Raw genomic sequence first — 21,406 nt, 5'->3', positions numbered from 1 at the left:
TTTGGGTTTTCTGTCTGCCCCCGGGTTGCTTTTGGGTTAGACCCCAAGCGAACGGCTGGAAGTTCAAGCACAGTGATCTGAAATGAGCACTGACTGGTGTGATGCTTCCCGAGGAACATACCCATCAAAAAAAAAAAAAAAACACAATACAAAAGCTGGCTGCAGGACGCAGCCTCGCCACCGCCTTGTTGGTTAGTCAGCTCTTTTCTCTCGTTTCTCGGGAGGCCGTTGTGCAGCAGGAATGAATTCCGTCACGTGCTTGCTGTTAACCAAGTCGCTCGTTTGTAAAGCGGAGCAGGAAGACGACCTTGTGGTTTGGACGCTGAAGCGAGGCTGAGATGCGGAGCCTGGATCTGGAGCTGCTTGCTCTGTGCCTCTCTCACGGTCCTGGTCCCCACACTTTGTTCCCAGCTGCTCGTTTCCAGGCCGTGGCGTTGCTGTTTCCTCGCTTGTGCTGTGACCGTGACATGTGGCAGCATTGCTCCAAAAGCCAGCGTCCTGCTGCAGCGTGCCAGTGCTCACCAAGGGAGGGATTTGTCCTTTTTGGGGAAAATGGGGCCTTAAGAGACTGCTCGTGCGCTCTGGAGAGAGAAAGCTGAAGCCAGAGGAGATGGCTGGGGGCTCTGCTCTGGCTTTGCAGCCTGGGGAGCGGAGATGGGGAAGCCTGAAGGTCTCAGAAGGGAGCAGCAGGAGAGAAGCCCTCTTGGAGCCCCATCGCCAGGAGCGCTTTCCTTGCTGCCTCATCCCGCAGAGCCCTGTGTCCCATTGTGGTGGTGCCGCCTGTTCTCCAGGGGCTGAGCTCCCAGGGTTGGATGGACATGGGCGAGGAGGAAGCAGAGGTGAAGCGATCCATCCAACAGCTAAGAAGTGGCAGAGACGGGGATTAAATTTCCCCTCTCTGCCCCAAGCAGCGAGGTCTGGCCGTAGCAGAGCCTGGGGGATGTGGTTATATCACTGCAGCTCTGTGCGCCTGCTGGGGCAACACTTGGTTGCTCTGGGTTGTCCTCACCCAATTTTTTTTCCCCCAGTCCCCAGATGTTTGGGTGTTGCCAATAAACGAGCCAACTCCCCATCCAGTCTCCCCATTCCACCCTGGCTCAGACCACAAAGATCCACATTTCACAGAAATTGGTGGTTAAAGGGGGGTTGGAGGTCTTGGCTCTCCTTTTCCAGCAGGATGCGAGTGCAGGAGAGGGGCTGGGAGGGGACGGTGTGTTTTCAGGCCAGGCTGTTTGATGACTAGCAGCCTCATTTTCCAGCGAGGCACCCGTGTGGGTATTTAACGCGAAGGGACGCGGAGTGACAGGAGAGTGGTTTCAAGTGCTCCCATTCATCCTCTGCACAGCACAGCATGCTTGCTGCCTACGTACGGAGGTAAACGTGCCTGCAAGCCACTGCGGCAGCTGGGGGAGGAAGGCTTTAACACCTCCCTCCTGCCCTAAACCTCTGCCTCTCCGGGGCCTGGCCGAGAGGAGGGAAAGGAAAGCTCTTAACCTTATTATTGGTTGTGAATACAGCACGCGATCCAATTACTGCCATCCTTTAATCCGGACGCCGTCGCACCACAATTAAGGCGGAGGAGGCTTGGTTCCCTACCCCTGCAGGCAGGGATGTGGTGCCTGTGGAGGAGGAAGGCAAGGCAGTCGGTTACCAGCCCCCAGACCTTACATTTCCTTCTGAAAAATGATGAGGCAGCGGTGTCCCACCCTGTTGGCAGTGCCAGGCACTCCTGTTGACGTGAATATGAACAGGCTCAGGGTCCCAAGTGACAAAAGATTAATAACTCCGCTTAATTACAACCTACTTTTTTCCTACCACGGTGAACGTGGATGACTTTTCAAGGAGAGCTGGCTGTGAGACACGCAGGCAGGTGGAACTCTAGGGGCAGAAGGCAATGCTAAGTAGATCAAGGTTTAAAATCCAGGGTAGCTGTGATCAAGCAGTCCGTGTTAGTAAGCGGTGCAAGAAGCTCCCTGGTCTCTGCCTTCAGAGTGGATATCGTGATTTCAAGCCAAAGAAGCTTTCTGCTGAGGTCACAAATGTTCAGTGCCCTCCTCTGCTGGGGAGGGTCTCAGGCTGAGCCAGCTCTGCAGAGCATCTTCCTTATTGCAGCCGGCAGCACAGCACCCTGAAAGAGGTTATGAAAGGGAAATGTGGAGTTACATTTGGTTTTGCCAGCAATAGTGGTATTTGATGATGCAAATAAAGCACGTGAGGTTTTGGAATTCTGTTCTGGTTTAACCCAGAAATCAGTTCAATTCAGCTCAGGGCATAGCGAATGTTTGCTGCTGAGAGCCCTCAAGAAGGAGCCCCGGGTCATCGGTGATGCTGGTGGGTTGACTTCTGACGTGGCTTCTCTGCCCAAGATGAGGGACATCCTCAGCAGCAGCAGGTAGAACAGCAAATGCTGGGGAAGAAGAATCTCCTTAACAAATAAATTAATAAAAAAATGTTGTGCGAGGATTTCTGGAAGTACCTTTGGAGTGCCCTGGCTCTGGGTTCTTGACTCACTGCGTGAAATGAAGCCACTGAAAGGGAGATGACTTGCTCCTTTCCGGGTTTGAGTGAAATTATCTCGTGCTGCCTGAAAGGAGGCTTTTGAACAACTTCTTCTTCCCTTATTTTGCAATCATGAGTCTTTTCTTCCCTCAAGATGAGATGTGTGCTCTGCAGAGCATCTGTTCCTCTTTGGGTGTGTAACCAAAGTAGGTGTGTGCACGCACCTTAAAGACAACAATGTGGACCTCTCTGGCGAGTAAGCACCTTTGGCAAGGACGTTTGGAAATGTGTGCTCCAAGAGACCTCTGCACTTGAGCTGTGGTGACGCAGCTGTCAGTCCTTCATGCTTCTCCCTGCTCCTGTGGGCTCCTTGGGCAGTACCAGCTCAGCACCCTGGCTTCTGTACCTGCAGGGTATCCAGGGCTTTGCAAGTGCCAGTCGTTGCTTCTGAGTGATACCTTGGCATTAGATAAGATGGGTAATGAGGGATGTGAATCTGTTTTGTGCCTAGTGACCTTGTTCTTGTGCACAGACAGCTTGAGGTGTCTGGGAGGAGAAGAAGCTGCTGAGCAGCCTGCTGATGGAGTAGGTCTGCTAATGACAGATAGCACGGCGAGGCAGCTGGAAGTAAAATGACCAGAGCAGTGAAACAAGGTAGTGGAGAGTTTTTCAGGCTTGGGAATGTGGAAGGGGTTGGGTATGACTGATTAAAACACCTTTTCAAGAAGTCTTGCTTTGCACTTTAAGCCGTGTATGTGCATTCATTGCCCATCTTCAGCTGCCCAACGTTGGGTTTGAGATGCTGTCTTAAGATTTCCAGCCTGAAACACAAAGATTTTCTGCTTGCGCTGAGTTTCACCACATTAATAATAAATTTCCCATACGGAGGACAAACATACAGCAAATCCACCGAAGCTGAACACTTCCTTACCCGCTGTACTTTGTGCTTGAGTGAAGCTCACGAGCTCTCTCGTGGTATAGATGCAGGTCCACAGCAAGTGCCCTCTAAATATATCCATCCAAGCATGATTCTGTCTTCTTCTCTCATGGAAGGACATCAGTAGCCTCTTCCACATGGACGCACCTGAGAAGAAAAGTGCTTTGAGTTGCCCAGGTCTTACAGGGCTACTTTCTTTCTTGCCCCTCTTTCTTCCCCCCTCCCTTTAGGTTTCCTTTAAAGCGCTGTGATTCTTGGGGCAGGCTTAGGTTGCTTTTACTTGGGCTGCTGAGGGATGCTTTGGGGCAATATCATCCTCTGAATGCCAAGCCTTTCCTGTCCTTGAGAATAAAGGTCTGACTGTGAAGGCTCACGCAGCTCTTGCTCTGAAGGAAGGTGCCCAATGCAATCAGGGATTTCCCAGCAGGACGAGCCGTGTGTTTCCCAGGGGCCACGGCTTTTGGATGAAATGGGTGAGAAGCCCCTAAAACAAGGCTTTCAGCACCAAACGTGCCTCCGTGCTGTGGATGACTGGGCTTTATCCCAGCTGGATGCAAAATCCTGCTCCTGACAGCAGGCAGCTCGCGGTCACAGCTCCAGAGCGGAACAAACCTGGGGAGCAGTAGCTCCTTTCTCAGGCACCTGCTTCAAAGCAGATCGGAGAAAGCCGAGCTTTGAGGTGTGTGGCTGTGTTTTTTTTTTTTTATTCTTCCCCTGTCCTTTGGGATGCATTTCAAGCTGTTTCTCAATGGCTGTTGGCAGCCTTCCAGGCTTCGCTGGCTGCCTTGCTGAATCACCTGTAGTGCGAATAGTTTAGTAACACATGAGGATTGCAGCAAGCGCGAGGGGCTGTGGCTGCAGCGTGCAAAATACCCTCTGGTGTCCAGGAAAAGCCTGCCTGAAAGTGGTGGTCGGGGCCACTTCTTAGCGTGAGGTGGTGTGAAAACCCAGCGTTGGCTCTCAGCAGCTGACACCCCTAGCAGGGAGCCTCGATGAGCTGGTAGGAATTGTTTTCTCCCTTCCCAGTTGGATTTCTCACCAGCCTGAAGGAGAAGTGGGGTATTGTGTTGGGGATGCTGCCCCTTTGGACACAGAGGAGCACTGCCCGGTGGGACTGCAGAGCTCGCAGCAGCTCTGCTGGCAAGCAGAGAGACATTTGGCTGAAAACCCACTTTGAAACGCGGCTGCCGGAAGGCTCCTGTGGTTTTTGATTCCTTCATCCGTGCTAGCCGAGCTCCATCTCCTCTCGTACAGGCTTGGGTGAGATTAGTCAGCCTCGTTTTTGGTGGGGAGGGGGCAACATGTGTTCCTGCTTTCCAGTCCTTCCTGAGGAGCTCCTCGCTCGGTGGGTGAGGGGAGGAATGCCAGAGCTGCAGGCTGCTGGGGATGGATGCCTCGCCTTTTGCTCCTTCCTCCCGAGAAACCTCCGCTTCCCCTGCACCCAAACCCTGCACCCAAACCTCCTCCCTTCCCCAGGAGAGGGGCAGGGGCACTGGAGCTGTCTGTGCAGCACCGGCCACAGATATTGATCTCCCATCAGTGGCTCCGCTTTTAGACCAAGCGGGAAACTGGGTAATTACAAATCCTATTTCTTAGAAAAGGGTAAAAAAAAAATCAATCTTTTCTCAAGCTGAGTGCCGCCATTTCCTGTCAGCTGCTTGTCCCTGGGCATACAGAGAAGGAAAGCTGTCTGTGGCCCTTCTGGGAGCTGTCTGAAGGGCTGGCTGACCGCCGTGGGAAGCAAATCCCATGGCTTGCTCTACCTTTGTGGAGTTGTGCTGTGCCAGGATGGGAATCAGACCTTCAGAAAGCCCTAACTTTGCTTCTCAGGATAAAGGCTCAGGTGCTGTTTAATGCAGCAGTGACTTTAAAGCTGTTGAGCTTCCCTCTCTGGAGCTTTCAGCTTGGCAAATGTTGGAGTTGACTCCTGTCAAAGAGTATCCAACACTGGATACTGCTGGAGTAGTGACCCCAGAAAGTGGGCCTCTGCTTTGTCCACATCCCCTCTATGAAGGGGTGGCGCTTTTCAGCCTTGCATCTCCTTATTCTCTTGCCATACCTTAAAAAAAGGACAATAAATTTCAGAGGTGGCTTGACATCAACCCAGGCTATGTTGTTACCGATAAATGATGAATCATTTTTCTGTGGGTTTTTGGTGCGTTGCCATTTTCGGTTTACCCGAGCAAGTCTGGTGCTTGTGGATGCTCTCCAGGAGGCCAGGCCTGACAGACTTTCAAAACTGATGTCCCACCTGAGCTTCAAAAATATGGAAAAACATCCCAGTAGGAAGGCTCACCTGCTGGGCTTTGACGTGATCCTGACACCGAGTGGTTTTCTATTAATTCTCTCCTCAAATATCAGCTTTTTTTTTTTTTCTTCTTTTTCTTTTTCTTTTTTTTTCAAAAACTAGATGTTGTTTGGCATCTTTCATCTCCTGTGAGGCAAATAGCTGGGACACCTGGCCCAAAGCTGTCGTGTGAGCTCTCATCATAGCCAGTGTAGTCGCTTGAAACCACTGTAGCAGATTGCAGGATTGGGCACAGGACAAAACAGATGAAATAAAAGTACTCAGATCAAGCCAACAACGCTGTGACGATAGAGATGCATTCATACTTTTGGGTGTGCTGAGGGAGAAGAAGGTGAGAGTCACCCCGAGGTGGCTAATTGCTGCTGTCTCGCCCTGAGTGGAAGCCGTGATAGGTGCGCCTGGCATTGGGAGCGCTTCCCCCAGGTGACTCACGCCTTGGGCTGGTCAAAAGAAAGGCGAAAAGCTTTGTTCCTATCCCAGGCAGAATTCCAGACCCTATACCGGGTGCGATACTGTGGATGGCATCAGTTGGCAGCCCCAGCCCAACAGCTTGGGACTGGCAGCCCTCCTCTGCTGCTAGCTGCAGCGCGTGCGTGGCAAGCTGCCTCAGTGCTGGCCCACAAGGAAACAAATCATTATTTTCTATTATTATTATTTTTTTTTAGGTTTGTTCTTTGCTGGATTAACAGGTTGAGTCAGTTCATCATGTGCTCAAACACACGGCGGTGGGGGGGGAATCACGGGGAGCTGAGAACAAAGCACGGGGCCTGCTGGCTTGTTGGCGTTCTCCAAAAGGGACATCGGTGTCCCCAAAGAGCCAGGGTGATGCTCAGTCCCTTGCAAGGGCCTGAAAGGAGCCTGGAGAAGAACCATGAGATCTGTTTGAGCCCCGGGGATGTGGGGGGAAAGCTGTGAGCAGTGACTGGAGGGTGCCCGGCAGCGCTCCGACAGGCACGGCCTGCGGCGTGAGGTGCACCACATGGAGCCCTGCAGTGCTTTCTGTCAGGGGCAGCAGTGTCAGGAGAAGGTCTTCCTGGCTTAACCCTCCTCCTTTTGTCACTGATGTCTGGTTTGATTACTGTGGCCTCGGTTAAGGTGATTTGTAGGATAACGGGGCAGAATAAAGCGTTTCTCACCCAGCGCCAGTCATGCTGAGTGTTACCAATTGCTGTCAACCCCCGGCACCTTCATGAGGTGACGCCTGGAACAAAATTCCCTGCAGAAATGGAAATATGTCCGCAGCTGAAAGAAAGGCTCTTCTACAAGGACCGAGGCACAGTGGAGCTGCACTGAAGCACTGGGATTCCCCAGGGGATTGCAAGCAGCGTGTGTGTGTAAGCACTCCTCCTTTTTCATTATATGTGAGGCTGGTACAGATTTTCCTGGGCACGGGGGTGTTTTAAGCCCGAGTGGCCGTGCTGTAGCTGGGCTGTGAGCTGACAGCATTCACTGACTGAGCGGCAGCCATCTTCCCAGAGCTTCCAAATCTTGAGCCAGACACAGCTCAAGCAGGAGCCGGGGGGGTGTGCTAGACAGGTTATCGCTGGTGCTCAGATACCAGCCTCAGCAGCAGCTGTGCAAAATCAAGAATGACTCCCAGAAAGAGCTAGCAACCCCTAAAAATGCACAGTTGGCCTTGTGTCTTATGCCTGCCGTCAGTGAGGCACGTGCACGTGCAGGATTTATTCTCGTGCTTTGCAGGTTTTGGAGCTTTCACATCCCGCAGCGTCACCAGAGGTGAGGGTGGGCTTGCTGTCGAGCTGTGATAGCGCAGGGGGAGGCAGGAGCAGTGCTGACAGAAATGCAAATGGTGGACAAGCCTCACGTTTCAGGTTGTCTCTAGAATTGCTGGAATAATTTCTGCTTCCTACGTGGCACTTGCGAGCAAGCAGAGGGGCCGACAGGAGTGTTTGCATGAAGCCTGCTGACTCTTGCTGCTGCCACAAGCCGAAGGGATGGAGGTGTTGTATGGCTGAGGCTCAGCCAGGTGCTCAGCATCAGGTGCTTCAGCTCAAGCTTTGAGAGATGCTGTCCACAAGGAGGCGGGGGAAATGCCCGTTTTTTTTTCTGGGATTTTGGAAAACGCTGGAAGACTGCCGTGCCCTGACTAATTGTCAGCCCTTATAAGGTGGTTCAGAGGATTACTCACTGCACTTCACTGAGCCTAGCGCTGTGTTTTTATTGCCTCTTGTGCTGAAGCAGGCCAGGCTACTTCTCGGCAGAGAGCACGCTGCTGGGCTTGCACGCAACGCCGCGCACGCTGCTCCGAAAGCGGTGTGTGCAGTCTTCAGAGATCTCAAACGTGTTGTTTTTTCAGATGGAAAAAAGTGGGGGATCTGTCGTGATGGCTGCTGAAAGACCTGCCCACAGTACCTTTGCAGCCCATGCGGGATGTCCATGCTGTCCCCCCTGCAGCCCCTGCTTGCTCACTCCCGTGATAGTGAAAATACGTTGTTGCCTCCCGGCTCTGGTGCATTTTGGTCAGAGCGAGCTACGCCGCAGTTTAAAATCAAGCTTTTTGGAAGTAATTTGCTGTTTTCCTTTTAGTTGAGAAGACATTGGTGACTTAAGCAGAAACACAGCTCTTAAAAGGGCGCTTGCTGCAGGGCAGCTTATTCCTCTGGAGCTTGTTTAAGTGGAGTGTAGCTCAAACAGGGCCGTGAGCTAAGCCCTCAAAGGCAGGATTTTTAAAGCTCCCAAAGTAATTTAGGACCTCAGTCCTAAGCCCTGCCAGCTCCACAAACTCAATAATTCTGTTCTGCAGCTCCAAAGCTTTCTTGTAAGGATGCTCGTGGGGCCCTGGGCGCGTATCTCTTTGTGTGAGACAACGTGAATCACCGTGGGAGAAAATGAAACTTCCCCTTTCATGTGGATGCTTTCTAGCAGATAAGAAACTGATTAATTAAATGCTAGACACGGCTGTAAAATAGGGAAATTAAGGGTTGGGGAGAGATAGCAGTCTCTTTTTTGTTTCCTTTAGATTGAATTTTAAGCACATCCTTATGGTTATGCGTTGTGGGGCATTTTGTGCATATCTGGACTGACATTTTCTTGTCTTCAGGATCTTGACCATCTTTCTCAGCACAATAACATTGTTTTCATTTCTCTTGTGAGGCGCCTAGCACTACTGTGTACTTCATGTTCAGGGCAAGCTGGGCTTTCTATGCAGTTGAATATACTCTTGGGTCATGATCATAACAGGTCAGAGTTGCTGGGCTATGGAGAAAGTATCAGCTCCTCTCAGTAGCTCAGGGACTGCCCGAGTGGTTGGACCTGACCCTTTGGTTTCTGTTGTGCCTCTCAGCCCTGGCTGTCAGGGGCTGGAAAGTGGGGAACTGGAGTGGCTGTGGCTGATCCACCCAGTGTAACGCCTGCTTAGGGATGTGGGGTCATTTTATTGCATGTACCCAAGTAGGTGAATGTTTCCTTATAATATATAATGTTTTCTTATAATATATTATATAATTTTTTATAATATATGCTTACAATATTATGTTTTCTTGTAATATATAATATAATGATGATTTCTTAATATATCCCTGTTCTTCCAAGGCTAGAGAGTTGCCAGATGGACGTGTGAGTCTGATCATGTTGTGGTTCCCCTTGCACCACCCAAGCCACATGGTTTGCTGAAGGCGACTTTCGGCTCAGTGATACCACTGCCTTGCCCCTGGGGGTGTTCTGGGTATCGGACGTGTCGGATAAAAAAACAACAGGGAAGCAAATATGTGATCAGGGATTGAATTCTTACAGAGCTGTTCCTGATCTCAGAGACCACAGAAGTGTCATGTTACCGCAGTTCCCAAATGGAGATGCCGTGTAATGCCTGCGTGAAATATCCCAGCACGCTAGGGACATGGGGCCTGGGTGCTGCAGAGGCTGTACGTGGACAGAGGAGGGTCATTTATTTAATGGTAGCGCTGGTGCTGATCTTCAGTCTGGGCATGGGACTGTTGCAGACTTAATTCTGTGCGAAGGGGTGTGCAGGGAGAGCTCCTGCCTGTGTGAGCTGGGTTTGCAGCCCAGCACATGCCTCCTGGGTGTACCACAGGCATGCCTGAGAGTCCATTCCTGGGCTTCTGAGGGGCTGACGGGGAGCCAAACAGGCACAGGACTACCCTTAGTTGTTTCTACTTCTGCTGTTCCAGAAAGTCATCTTAAATATTTGTGTTGCATCTCACCGCGTTGTGCTGCTTACTTGCCAAGGCTGGTTGCCTTAGACACCAGGGCTCTGGTAACTAGGACAACAAGATTGAGCAGGCAAAGGTAGAAATAATGGTAATAACTTTCTCAACTCCTTCTGAAATAGGCTTGTATGAACCAATACCATGCACGTGGGCGACTTGTGCAAGGCAGAAAGGCAGAACAGACTGCTGACATCCTCAGATCCTGCTGGCAGCACTGCCCTAACGGAGCAGTCGCATCCTCCTGCGACTGGAAACAAGCCGCCAGGCGCACGTGGACATGGATGACCTCCTCCTCCTCCTCCTCCTCTTCCTCCTCCCCAGGGCTGGGGCTGGAGCAGGGCCCAAGAGGTGCTGAAGCCGAGCCCTCGGGAGCCAGCCCTTGTGTGCCTGCCAACTTGGCACAGCCCAAGTGGGAAGCTTTCTTCCAGAGACGTTGTCCTCTCCTGGAATAGTTGGCTGTTGGTTTGTTTGCCAGCTGGGAGGCTGAAGAGGGCCCTGGAGAAGATCATGATTGGCGTCCTCTCTCATTCCTCACGTGGCTGACTTCTGGATAATGTTTACACAATGGGCATGGCTGGAAGTCAACTTTTGATGCAGTTCTGCTTTCCTTTGATAGCAGGCTGTTTCTGTCCTTCTAGGTAATCCCAAATCCAGACTTAAGACAACAGAACAGTATTTCCTAGCCCACCTTTGAAACATATTGCCCCTGCAAGCTTCTGCGGATCTGCGTCCTGCTGTCCCTGTGCCTTGTTACTGATGTGTTTTCTGCAGTAGCAAACCAACACTGTGTTCTCTCCTCTGGAAAGCCTCCAGCTCCATGAATTTGTTCTAGCAAGATACTTGTCTAGCATCCTTCACTGCTCTGTGTGTTGGTATGAAACACCCTTGACCAAGACTCCCTTTTTCTGTGCCCTGGTGTAAGTTTGGGATCGTCCAGCAGTGCACAGAGGGCTGGAGGAGCTGCCTTCTTGGGAGCAGTGGGCTTCGGGAAGGGCAGCATGTCCACTTCTCATGCAGATGCAAAAAAAAAAAAAAGTACTTGTGGCTTCTTTACCCTCCTGGTAAGGAGGAAAAGAAATTCCATTGCCAGCTGTGCTCAGTCAAAACCGTCTGCAAGAAACCTGTTTCTGATGTCTCAGTTGGCTGCACGTGTGGAGAGGGGGTCACAGCAAATGACAGAAGTGTCAGTGATAAAATAACCCTGAGCTATTTCTGTACTGGTCATGGGATCCGGTGAGTGGCTGAACCCTGCCTGGGATATCCACGCGGCCTAATGAAAAGCTCAAGTTAAAGATCCAGGTCTTAAAAATAACCTGTTGGATGGGATCCTAGGCATCCCCTTGACAAATAGCACCTAGACCAGGGCTGTGGCGCATGCTTCTGCTGTGGGTATGGTGTCCTGGTTTGAGCAGGAATTCCTGCTATTTTAAGATCAGTGCCTTCTGGTTTTGAGGTCTCAACTCACACTTTTACTTACCACTGCTCACCCTTTGGGTGCAGACCTTGAAAGTCCTCTCCTACAGGCTGGCTGCTCTTTAGCTGCCGGCGGTGCCGGGACTTGTGGTTGTCGAGTGCTTGTGTGAGCCCAGAAATTTCGTGACACTGAGATTTCCAGCTGGCTGCAGTGCTTCGAGAGGGCGTTGGGAGTTCATTCCCCTCGGCTGAGCTCAGCTGGCTGGCCTTGCTCTGCCTTTCTGCCCTTTCTCCAAAATCCCTTCACTGGCTGCACAAGGAGGCCTGTGGTAGACCACACCGGTGCGGAGCCCACCAGTGGTTCTGCAGTAAAAGCTGTAAATGCTCACACAGTAAAGATGTGGCTGGGCAATATCTCACAGTAATACGTTGGGTTCTCTTATTATCAACCACGAATATTGTAATAATCAGTGCCAAAGAGGTCTGGGAGTAGCCTTCCCCAGGGTCTGGCTGTCTTCTCTCGTGGACCAGGGAGGGTGCAGTAGTGGTTGAGCAGCCCTGCTACTGACTAGTAGCCATAGGAAAGCCACAAACTCAAGAGCTGAGGAGGCTTTTGGAGCAAATTCTCGCTGGGATATCTGCTGGTCATTGCCAGGTGTTGTCTGGTGGGTGCCTGCTTCATGAGGATCGCCTCCTGGGGTCAGTCTGCGGGCTGTTCCTGCTCAGGTGCCTCCATAAGGACCTGTCTGCTGAACAGGCCGAGCGCTCATGGCTTGGCCAAGTGACAGTGAAAGCAGTGCGGCACCATAAGGCGAAGCAAGAGCACTCTGTAGGGAGCACCTTGTCCTGCTGGGATTTGAAGGCAGTGCCCCTGGGTGACAGCTGCGGAGGCCAGCGTGGTGGCAGCACGTCACTGTCTCCTCCTGTGGCCGTCCAGCTGTCCTGCGAGAGGTGGCTTGGTGTGAGAAGCCCTTTGCACAGCCGCCCTTGGATCTCAGGGGCCTTGGAGGAGGAAGGAGGGGAGGTGAGGATGTCTGGTGTAGCTGTGCTGGTTCTGGGGAAGCGCTCCGCTGAAGAGTCTGTGTGGTAGCGTTGCTTCCTCCCACGTTTCTGGGAGCTGGATGGGTTCAGTAGCGTGTCTGACACGTTTCTGAGGCTGCCAAGCTCTGTTTGCTCTCTCTCTGAAGGCTGGAGAAATAGGGAGCTTGAGACAAAGTAACTTCAGTTAATTTAACATTGGTGACCGGATGTGTTTGCCGTTCCTCCTGATGTGATGGGTTAGTTCGTAGAAGGACCTCACCATCCGAGGAATCACTGTGACAAATCCAGATTGGTTTGCCTTCTGGGTGGAAAAGGCACAGCAGCTTTGCTCTCTCTGCTCTGGTGGACAATGTGGTAATAACAGGTCAGCCTCACACGGAAGCATTGGGCATTGCCCAGGGAGTGCCCTATCACTGGGGTTGGGATTTCTTCATTTACGAAGAAACCCTGCTCCAAGAATTCTTTTATATGAAATTGCTTTGAAATTCCTTTATATAAATAACTTTGGGTTCAAACAAGAACAGTAAAGGTACTTGTGTATCCTGGCTTCCTGTTTTCTTAGCCTTGACATCTTGATTCAATGAACTTTATTTTAATGGAGTTGTGAGACTGGGGAATTTTTAACAAAATTGGGGAGAAAAAAGTTCAAGTCAGTATCCAACTATGTGACACTACCTTGATATCCTCAGCTGAAAAGTGGAAGCTAAGGAACAGGTAGTGGAGCACGTGGACAGGCATGACATTGGTGTATGGGCCCGTCTGAAAGAAGGGACCGTGAAAAGAAGACTTAACTCTCAGATGTTGTGGAGTTGTTGGGGCATAAGAACTGTGAGATCTTGTTGGTAGGCTGCCCAGTAGGATTCCCTAAAGGCCTTCAGTAAGGTTTCTCAGAGGAGCTTCTTAAAATGCTGGGCTGCTACAGAACGAAGGGGAAAGTCCTTACGCCTCAAGATGCTTGTTTAAATAAATAGCAGGAATACATTGTCAGTTGTCATGGTGAAAGCTCACCAGTGGAGATCCGGAGGGGGTCTGTACACCCAGGTGCCTGTTCAGTATTATCCTAAATCAAAATAATCCTTCTTGGAGAAGATGAATACCATACTGAAGAACTCCAGCCCAGGGAGTGTCTGGTGTGAGACCATATTCTGTGCACACTGGCACATCGACGGGCTCGCTCCATGGGGCTCTATTTCAGGGAGTATTTGTGATGCTGTGCTGAAGACTTGGATGCAGCTTAGATTTGCATTTCAGGAATGCAAGCTGGACTGCTCAGGCTCAACCTTGTTTTTCTTCTCTGACCGAGCGCATTAAGAATCTGACATGGCTCTTCTTGGCAAAATAACAGCCTGCAGCCCTTGAAGCTTTCCAGAGATCAGCACTTGTACTTAAAGTAGGAATATTCCTTCGTCTGGTTTCTTTCCCCGAAGCGCTGAGTGATATCAGACTTCTTCCCTTTCCTTAGAAAGAGGGACGTCGATGCAGAATCCCGGGGCAGCCGTCACACGGGGCTTCAGGAGCACGTTGCCGTCAGCCTCTGAGAGGAGCCGTGCTGCGAGGTGCTGTGGCAGCTGGGGCCGAGTGGTTTTGCTGCCCATGCCAGCAGCCTGCCCCAGCTGCACGTTCCCATGAGCTCTGCATTTTCTTTCGATCCCTGTCGTGACTCAGTGGTGTGGTAGCGAGCGTTTTATTCTGCACTTATGGTTCTGTGTCCCCGGTCCTGTGGCTGCTGAGGCATGTTTTTGTGTAAGGCCTGTCAGCCAGACGCCTGCTCTCCCCTCTGAGGAAGCCCTCACCACCACTGTCACCACTAAACCACATCCCTCAGCACCACGTCCAGCCTTTCCTTGAACACCCCCAGGGATGGTGACCCCACCACCTCCCTGGGCAACCCGTCCCAGTGCCTGACTGCTCTTTCTGAGGAGAAATGTCTCCTCATTGCCAACCTGAACCTCCCCTGGGGCAACTTGAGGCCATTCCCTCTAGCCCCATCACTGTGAGAATAGGCTGACCCCCAGCTCCCCACACCTTCTTTTCGGGTAGTTGCAGAGAGCAATGAGGTCTCCCCTGAGCCTCGTCTTCTCCAGACCACACACCCCCAATTCCCTCAGCTGCCCCTCACAGGCCTTGTGCTCCAGGCCCTTCACCAGCTTCGTAGCCCTGCTCTGGACACGCTCCAGGGCCTCCATGTCCCTGCTGGGCCTCTCCCCTGACTTTCATATGTGGAGATAGGCACGAACAAAATTTGCTTAAACTTTCTGTGGGGGAACACGGGTGTCTGCTCATGTACAGAGCCCAGCTTGTATCGTCTCTGGCCTGTGTCTTTGTGCTGCAGCAGCCCGGGGTGGGCTTGCACTGGGGGCTTCTGGCTGGTGTGCTCCAGCCATTCCTCCTGGGAGGCGCTGCCTGCTCTCAAGGAGCTGCTTGCTGGCACGTGGGAGCTCATTGCAATTCAGGGGAAGTAGCTGAAACTTTTCTGGAAAAGTAGGTCAGGGAAATCTGCCTGTCAGGAAAGTCTGGGGGGAGAAAAGGGGATTTGATGAAGGCGATAACAGCCCAACGCAATCCACCTCCATCTGCTTCTATTGAAGGGATTTGTGGCTTGAATGTAAATCATAAAGGCGTCTGTAAAAATGCAGCTCCTGCTTGAGAGGCATCTGGTGACCTCCCTCAGCAGCAGCACCTTGTAGATCTCCCCCGTCTGAGCCGTGCTGCCTTGCAGGTAGGTTTTTGGGCAGCCATCAGGGCTGGCAGGGTATGGACCATCAAATCCCAGAGGGCAGCAGAGTCCTGCTAGTATCTTGTTGTCAGCATGGCTCCTGTTTGACCACAGGGCTTTCCTTTTAACAAAACCATGCTTATAACAGGCAGACTGCCCCTGAGGCTGGATGGAGAAGCCTCGTGAACAGCAGCATCCTCTTCTGTTGCAGCAGGTAGGGCTGTCCTCGCATTGCTCAGACAGCGCTGAGATCCGTCTCACCCACCTCTTCCTCTTTACGAATGTGCCTACCCGGTACTGAAGAGGCTGCCGGGTTTTCTAGCAGCCTCAACCGTGGAAGAGATTTATTCAGTGCTGCTGCTTTCAATAGGTGCTGGTCTGCTGCCAAAAAGGGGAGAGCCGGTTTGGTTTCTGTTACTGAAGCAGCTCAGGTTTTCGGGAACATCGATAGCTTTACGCTGTTCTCTGGGTTACACGCCGGGAATTGATTTTGGGCGGAGAGCAGGAGTTCTCCACGCCGCCGCTTCTTAGCCAAGAACTGGCCCAGTAACTAGCCTTTGGCTATGGGAATAATACGTGCCGAGAAGGCAGCCTCTGTCTCCTACTCTGCGGATGCTTTGGACCAAAGTCCAAATGTAAAGCAAAAAGCACCAGATGCAGACTCAGCTGGAAACAATAAATTTCAGGTTGGAAGTGCTTCAGTGGTTCCTATTGTAAAGGCAAGTCCCAGGGAGAGAGGTTTGCTTCAGAAAACTCACCAGGACTTGTGCCAATAACAAAACCTGGGCTGAATGAGGAGAATCTTGTTTAGGCACAATGCGATTAATGCATCTTCATGATAACACTTGAGGCGACGTGCACTCACCTGTGGCTTCTGCCATTGCAAATGTGAAGGACTTCAAGGCTCTTTCATAGAGTTCAAGACGTGGATGCTGGGAATAGGAGTCCTCAGCGGCTGGGATGATAGTTGGACGCTTTGTCCCTTTCAGTGGTGAGAAGAGAAACACGCAGGGCTGTCAGACCACATACGTTTCTGTTCTCCAAAATGAGCCAGAGCTGGAGGACCAAATGCTAATAGCCGTGCTGCCGGTACTGCTGCTGTCACCAGGCTCCCTGGGGCTCTGCTGCAGCCTTGCTTCTGCTTTTCTTACATTCTGGAGCATCTCAGCTATACAGAAAAAGCCTTATGCATGTTCTCACAGGCTGGGGTCAGTGGGAAGACCATTCCCACCTGTAGAGCAGCTGGCGCACAGCAGCGTGGGCTCAGGGTGACCAACAAGGTAAATCGTACCCAGTCCCGTGAGCCCCTTCTGGCATTTCCTCCCAGAGCCCTGTAAGAATTACAGGGTTACGCAGTGTATTCATTTTTAGCTTCCTTTTTGAAAGTGAAAGGGTGACTCACTTTGTGTTTACTAGAGGGAAAGCTCACAAATAATTAATCTGCTTTTGTATGGAAATGAGAGCTCAGTTAAAATCTCCAAAGTCGGTCTATTAAGATTGGCTCGCTGAAGCTACTTTAGATGTGCCGGATAATAAGAACACTCATCTAAACATGTTTTCTGTAGAAAGCCCAGTTAATTGGATGGAGGATTATTATTCCTGAGCAGTCAGAAACCAACGGATTCCGGTCGGTGCCCTCCAAGAGGCTGGAGCTGGCAGATCCTATCGCGTGTGCCCACCCTTCTCACGTGGGGGTTCGAAGAGGAGAATCACCTTTCTGCTTTTTCAGGCTCCCAGTTGGTTTTCTCAGCTCTGCGACTTGCCAGCGAGCCGAAGTGTTTCATTTCTGGTTGCTCGTGGTGTTCTCCCTGTGCAGCCAGGGCAGGGAGAGGCTAGCCCTCGGCAAACTCTGCTCCCTGATGTCTGCCCGGTGAGCTCCCCGCGCCGCTTCTTTGAATTCTTTAAAGCTATGGAGAGCCTTACTGCAATTTCTTTTAAATTCACAAATTTGTTATTATTATTATTAGCTGTATAGCAGGGTGATACTTAACATTTCCATGCACTTTTCATTTAAATGCATTTCTCTTTTTCTAAAGACTTGAATACAACATCTCAGCTTTTGCGTCTACTCTGAGGAGGGCTTGCTTGGCTCTTATCTGCCCACATCTGGTCTGGAGGAAAGCCACCGCAGAGGAGAAGGAAAGGAAGAGCTTTTTGCAAACAAATAGCCTTGCACCGAGGCTCGAGCGTAATGGAAGCTGAAGGGAGGCTCGGGATTGCTGAAGCGTGAGGTTCTTGGCCCAGATGAATAGTCACCATGGCCTGGGCCCCAGGAAGCACCCGTGACAGAAGGCTTGGGGTCTGGGCAGGGCTGTGTACGTTATTAGCCTGGTCCAGATGTAAAATCCTGGCCCAGAGGACTGTGCCCTGCAAGCTGTGGGTGATTTTTGGGGGCAGTGCTGTGTGCCAGGACTCGCTGCCTGACTTCTGATGGTTCTTGGCCTCCCCAGGAGTGAGGTCACGGCTGGATGCTGCCTAGAAGCCCCTTTGCCACTGAACGTGGGCTACTTGGGTTACGGAGGATAAAAGGGTGGCATATATATAGTAATAGGGTGGTGAATATAGTAATAACTGGGCACAGAGGAAGCAAAACAAGTTTCAGAGGAGGCTCACAAAAGCCCCGTGGCAGACAAGACTGACTGCTACATGCAGAGCGTTGACTAGGGGAAGGGCAGACCAGCTTGTGCTTTGTGGCAGTGCAGGAAAATGAGCCTCGTTGTTGGTTTGGGGTGGGTTTTTTTTTGCTTTTTTCTTTTCCCCCTGCAGGTAAGAGGTGCCTGTGCCCTGTGCTTTGGCTGTCACAACGTGAAGGACAGCGGGGCCGTGCGTGCCGCTGCTGAGGGCAGGGGTAACTGCAGTGGGGCCCAGCTCTAACTGGCCTTTACATGCCTCTCTAATTACACGTTGATTTTAAGCAGGGATTATTCTTCTAAAGCCGTATTTTAATTCGCCAAGGCAATTTCAGCGCATATTAAAAACTAAGCCAGCGCAGGCTTTGCATCTGCCAGTTCTGGCAAGATCGTGGTACCCAGGAAACCCAGGACCTCGTTCCAGACGTTCCTCCTCTTTGTGGTACCAGCCTATTTGAGTTCCTCCTGCTGCTGCTCTGGCTGCAGGACTGCCTCTCCCTTGCACAAAGCAGGGCTGGCTGCACTACAGGTGCAGAATCTGTAGGGTTTGGGCAAGTCAAACTGCACTGCGGAGTCCCTAAAGGACGTATCCCTGTGACCTGCTTCTTGCAAGGAAGCAGAAGGAGCCTGGCAAGTTCCTTGAGAAGCCAGCGTCTTCAGCGAGGGAGGGTGAATATAAGATGCTACTGACACGCTGCTGAATGCTTTGGGACCTTGGCTTCTCCGGGTTTGTGTTTTGTTCCAGTGCCTGCGTATTGCCATGCACACTGTTGGTAATTGTGCCTGGTTTGATCTTTTGTACGCTTGCCTCTTGGCCCTGGGAGCTGAAGATAGCGCGGTCTAACCGGGCTGTGGTGCTGCCCCTCCCTCCAGGCAGCGGGGTGGTTTGTCTGATCCCCTTACAGCATTTCTTGTTAAGGAATTACCAGATGTTTCTGAACTACGTTTTTTGTTTGAGTACCTTCCTGGGATGCCCCGGTCCTGAGCCCTTAGTCCAGTTCGCTCCCCTGCTGTTGTTGTCCTTTGACTTTTGTCCTTCTCTTAAAAATCGTAGCTGATTTCACAGTTACTTGCAGTCTTAATTATTGCCTGCCCTTCTTAACCACTTCCTCTGCGTTAGTTAGAGTCAGAGGTGCCTTTCCTGGCTGTTTTCAAAACAGTATTATTTTGGGCTCGAGCTAGCTTTTCTTTCTTCCACGGTGTGGTCAGTGAACCAAAACAAGTCACATTGTTGTCTCTTCTGCTTCAGCTGGCTGGCGCGGAGCCGCCCGTGGGCCAGGCCCAAGGTGCATGCACTGGCACCCATTTCTGGAGCAGGCCACGTCGAAGAGCTGGGGATGAATCATTTCAGGAACGTTTATCCGCCTCCCGTGTGAAATTCAGAGCACTTGGAAAGAAAACGAGGGCACTGCGTCTGAACCTGCAGGTTTGATTTGGCCAACACCCACCCGGGCAGGTGGAAAGGAGCACCCCTGTCACGGTGGGTGCTTGCAGGCAGCTCTGTGCTAAAAGCCAAGCTGCTCCGTGGCACCAGGTAAGCTGCAGCTCCTTGCTGTGCAGCGTGTGAGAGCTCTGCCGGGGCTCTGACAGCTGGCTGGCTCTTTCTAGGCAGGTCGCAGGGTTTCTGTTTCAATCTCGCTCGTGCCACAGAATGCACAGAGTTTGCTCCCCCGTGATTTTACCACTTCTGTCCCCCCTTTTCAGACGAGGGTGCTTGTGTCACCTGTGGTCAGCACAGTGGCCTCACTGGTCTAGGCCAGTGTGGTGAGGGACTTGCATATCAGAAGTTCTTTGTTGTTTTTTTTTTTTAAAATAGCTGCTGGAAACCTCCATGCAGAAAAGAAAACCTCATTTTTGGTCAACCTGGTCCCTTCTTGCTGCTGCTTGGGCAGTAGCCTGCAGAGACCGAGAGGGCTGGGGTGGTGGGTAAAAGCTGTGCCCTCAGCCACAGGTGGGTACCAAATTTCATGCTGCCTAAAAGGACAAGATTTAAAGCAAAACTAGTGGGGAAAGCCTTAAATCAAGGTTGAATAGGTCTGGGAAGGCAGCACAGCAGGTTTATTAAAATAGCAGCGCTCCGGCTGGTGCAGATCTTGGGGGTGATACCAGCCCACGATGCCTTGGTAGGGGATCTCTCCCTTGCTGACTTTGTCTAGCCCAGAGCAGCATGACCGGCCTGTAAAACGGCACGCTGGGCTGCTGCCGGGTTGTGTCTGACAGGACTCAGATTAAAGGTTAGCAGGAGAAGTGCTTCGTTGGGAAGCATGCAGAGCCAATTACCATATTCCTCTTTCCACTTAAGTTGACCGACGGGTCAAACCAATTCGCTCATTTAGCATTTATGGCGGAGCAGAAGGATGGTAGCTTAATAAAAAAACAAACCAACCTGGAAAAGTGGGGAGTGGTTTGCGTGGAGAGCTGTGCAGCCCCATGGTGAGGCACGTCCAAACCTCCAAGGCTGGCCCCGAGGGGAAGGAAATTGCTGGAGCTGTTGGCAGTGGGAATCCTGGGCTGCTCTGTGCTTAGTGGGTGTTTTGGAGAATGGGGAAAGCTCCCCAAATGGGTGTGTGGCCTCGGCCAAGCACGTGTGCCCTGACCTGGGGGGCTGTGAGCTGTGTGATGGCTCCGAGCCCGGCACCCTCATGGCCCTGCTTCGCCGCCCCGCTGCTCGGGGCCATCCTTCCCTTAGGCACACGGCGTTACAAGCGGTTCATGTCTTACTCCAGGTGCACCAGCGGCACGCCGACGCGTGGGCAGCATGACGGCAGCTGAAGGCCCGCGGCAGAGGTAACTTTCTGGAGAGGGGAGCACAAAGCAAAGCCCCCTGAGGGCAGCATTGCTCCTGCCTCTCCCCGTGGCAGGGCTGGCGCATGCTGCTTAGCGCATCGTGGCTTTATCAACGATGTTTCAAAGCATAACCTACTAAAACCCTGTGGAGGAACCATCACAGCTGGTCCAAGAGCAGTTTGGGCTCCGATACACGCAGCTTTGAGGAGGAGAATGGCTTTGCACATCGCGTTGCCTACAGAGGAAGAGTTTTATATCCTCAGTGAGCTGCTGTGCCATCTCAGTGGCACCACCACGCTGCGAAGCCTGGCTCAGGACACGGAGGAGTGCTGAGAGCTTGCGATGGGAGAGCAGGCTCTTCCCGGGAGGCCTCTGGGTGGCACTCGGAGCTCCTGGGCAGCCCCACGCGTGTCCCTGCAGCGGGGAAGCGGCTTCTGTCTGCCTGCGTAAAGCGAGCAGCCGGCGGCAGCGAGCTCAAGGGCAAAGCACTGAGCAAAGCGGAGCTGTTCTGAGCTCAGCTGCCTGGGGATTAAAGAGTCAGGCACCCTTCCAAGGGCTGGTGGGAGCAGGACGTGCCTGATAAGTGTGTGCGCTGTGAGATGGTGACCTTTAACGCGATTAAAAAGGGACTGCCCAGGCGGACGATTGCAGCTGGGGCTGCTGGGGTGGGCTTTGGTGGGCTTTCTCTCCTGGAGGACAGGAAAGATGAAAGGCTCGGGGTTAATGCAGTGGCACCGAGGGCCTGCTGAATGTGTTGCACATGTTAAAAAGGCTGGGTTCTGCCCCGAGTGGCCATCCCACAAGGGGAACTCTGGACAGCTGAGGGCAGCCAGCTGTGAAGACGAGGAAGGATGGACCTAACCTTTTCACAGGACGCTGTGCTCGTCC

At 52.0% G+C, this 21,406-nt stretch overlaps 1 protein-coding gene and 1 long non-coding RNA gene across 2 annotated transcripts in view; one reads left to right on the top strand and one right to left on the bottom strand.

Moving 5' to 3' along the window:
• LOC311434537 (phosphofurin acidic cluster sorting protein 2-like) overlaps positions 1–21,406 on the top strand; it is a 43,859-nt gene that overhangs the window by 5,484 nt on the left and 16,969 nt on the right. The window lies entirely within an intron of this gene.
• Positions 1,525–16,965, bottom strand: LOC311434546. The gene is made up of 2 exons (XR_014691566.1): positions 16,238–16,965; positions 1,525–2,087 (listed from the first exon to the last, which is right to left on the bottom strand). It is a non-coding gene; the product is annotated as an uncharacterized lncRNA (long non-coding RNA).

The sequence above is a fragment of the Aythya ferina genome (assembly GCF_964211825.1).
Source record: "Aythya ferina genome assembly, chromosome: 3".
In the NCBI taxonomy this organism is placed as follows: Eukaryota; Metazoa; Chordata; class Aves; order Anseriformes; family Anatidae; genus Aythya; species Aythya ferina.
This window is presented reverse-complemented; position numbering and strand designations above follow the sequence as displayed.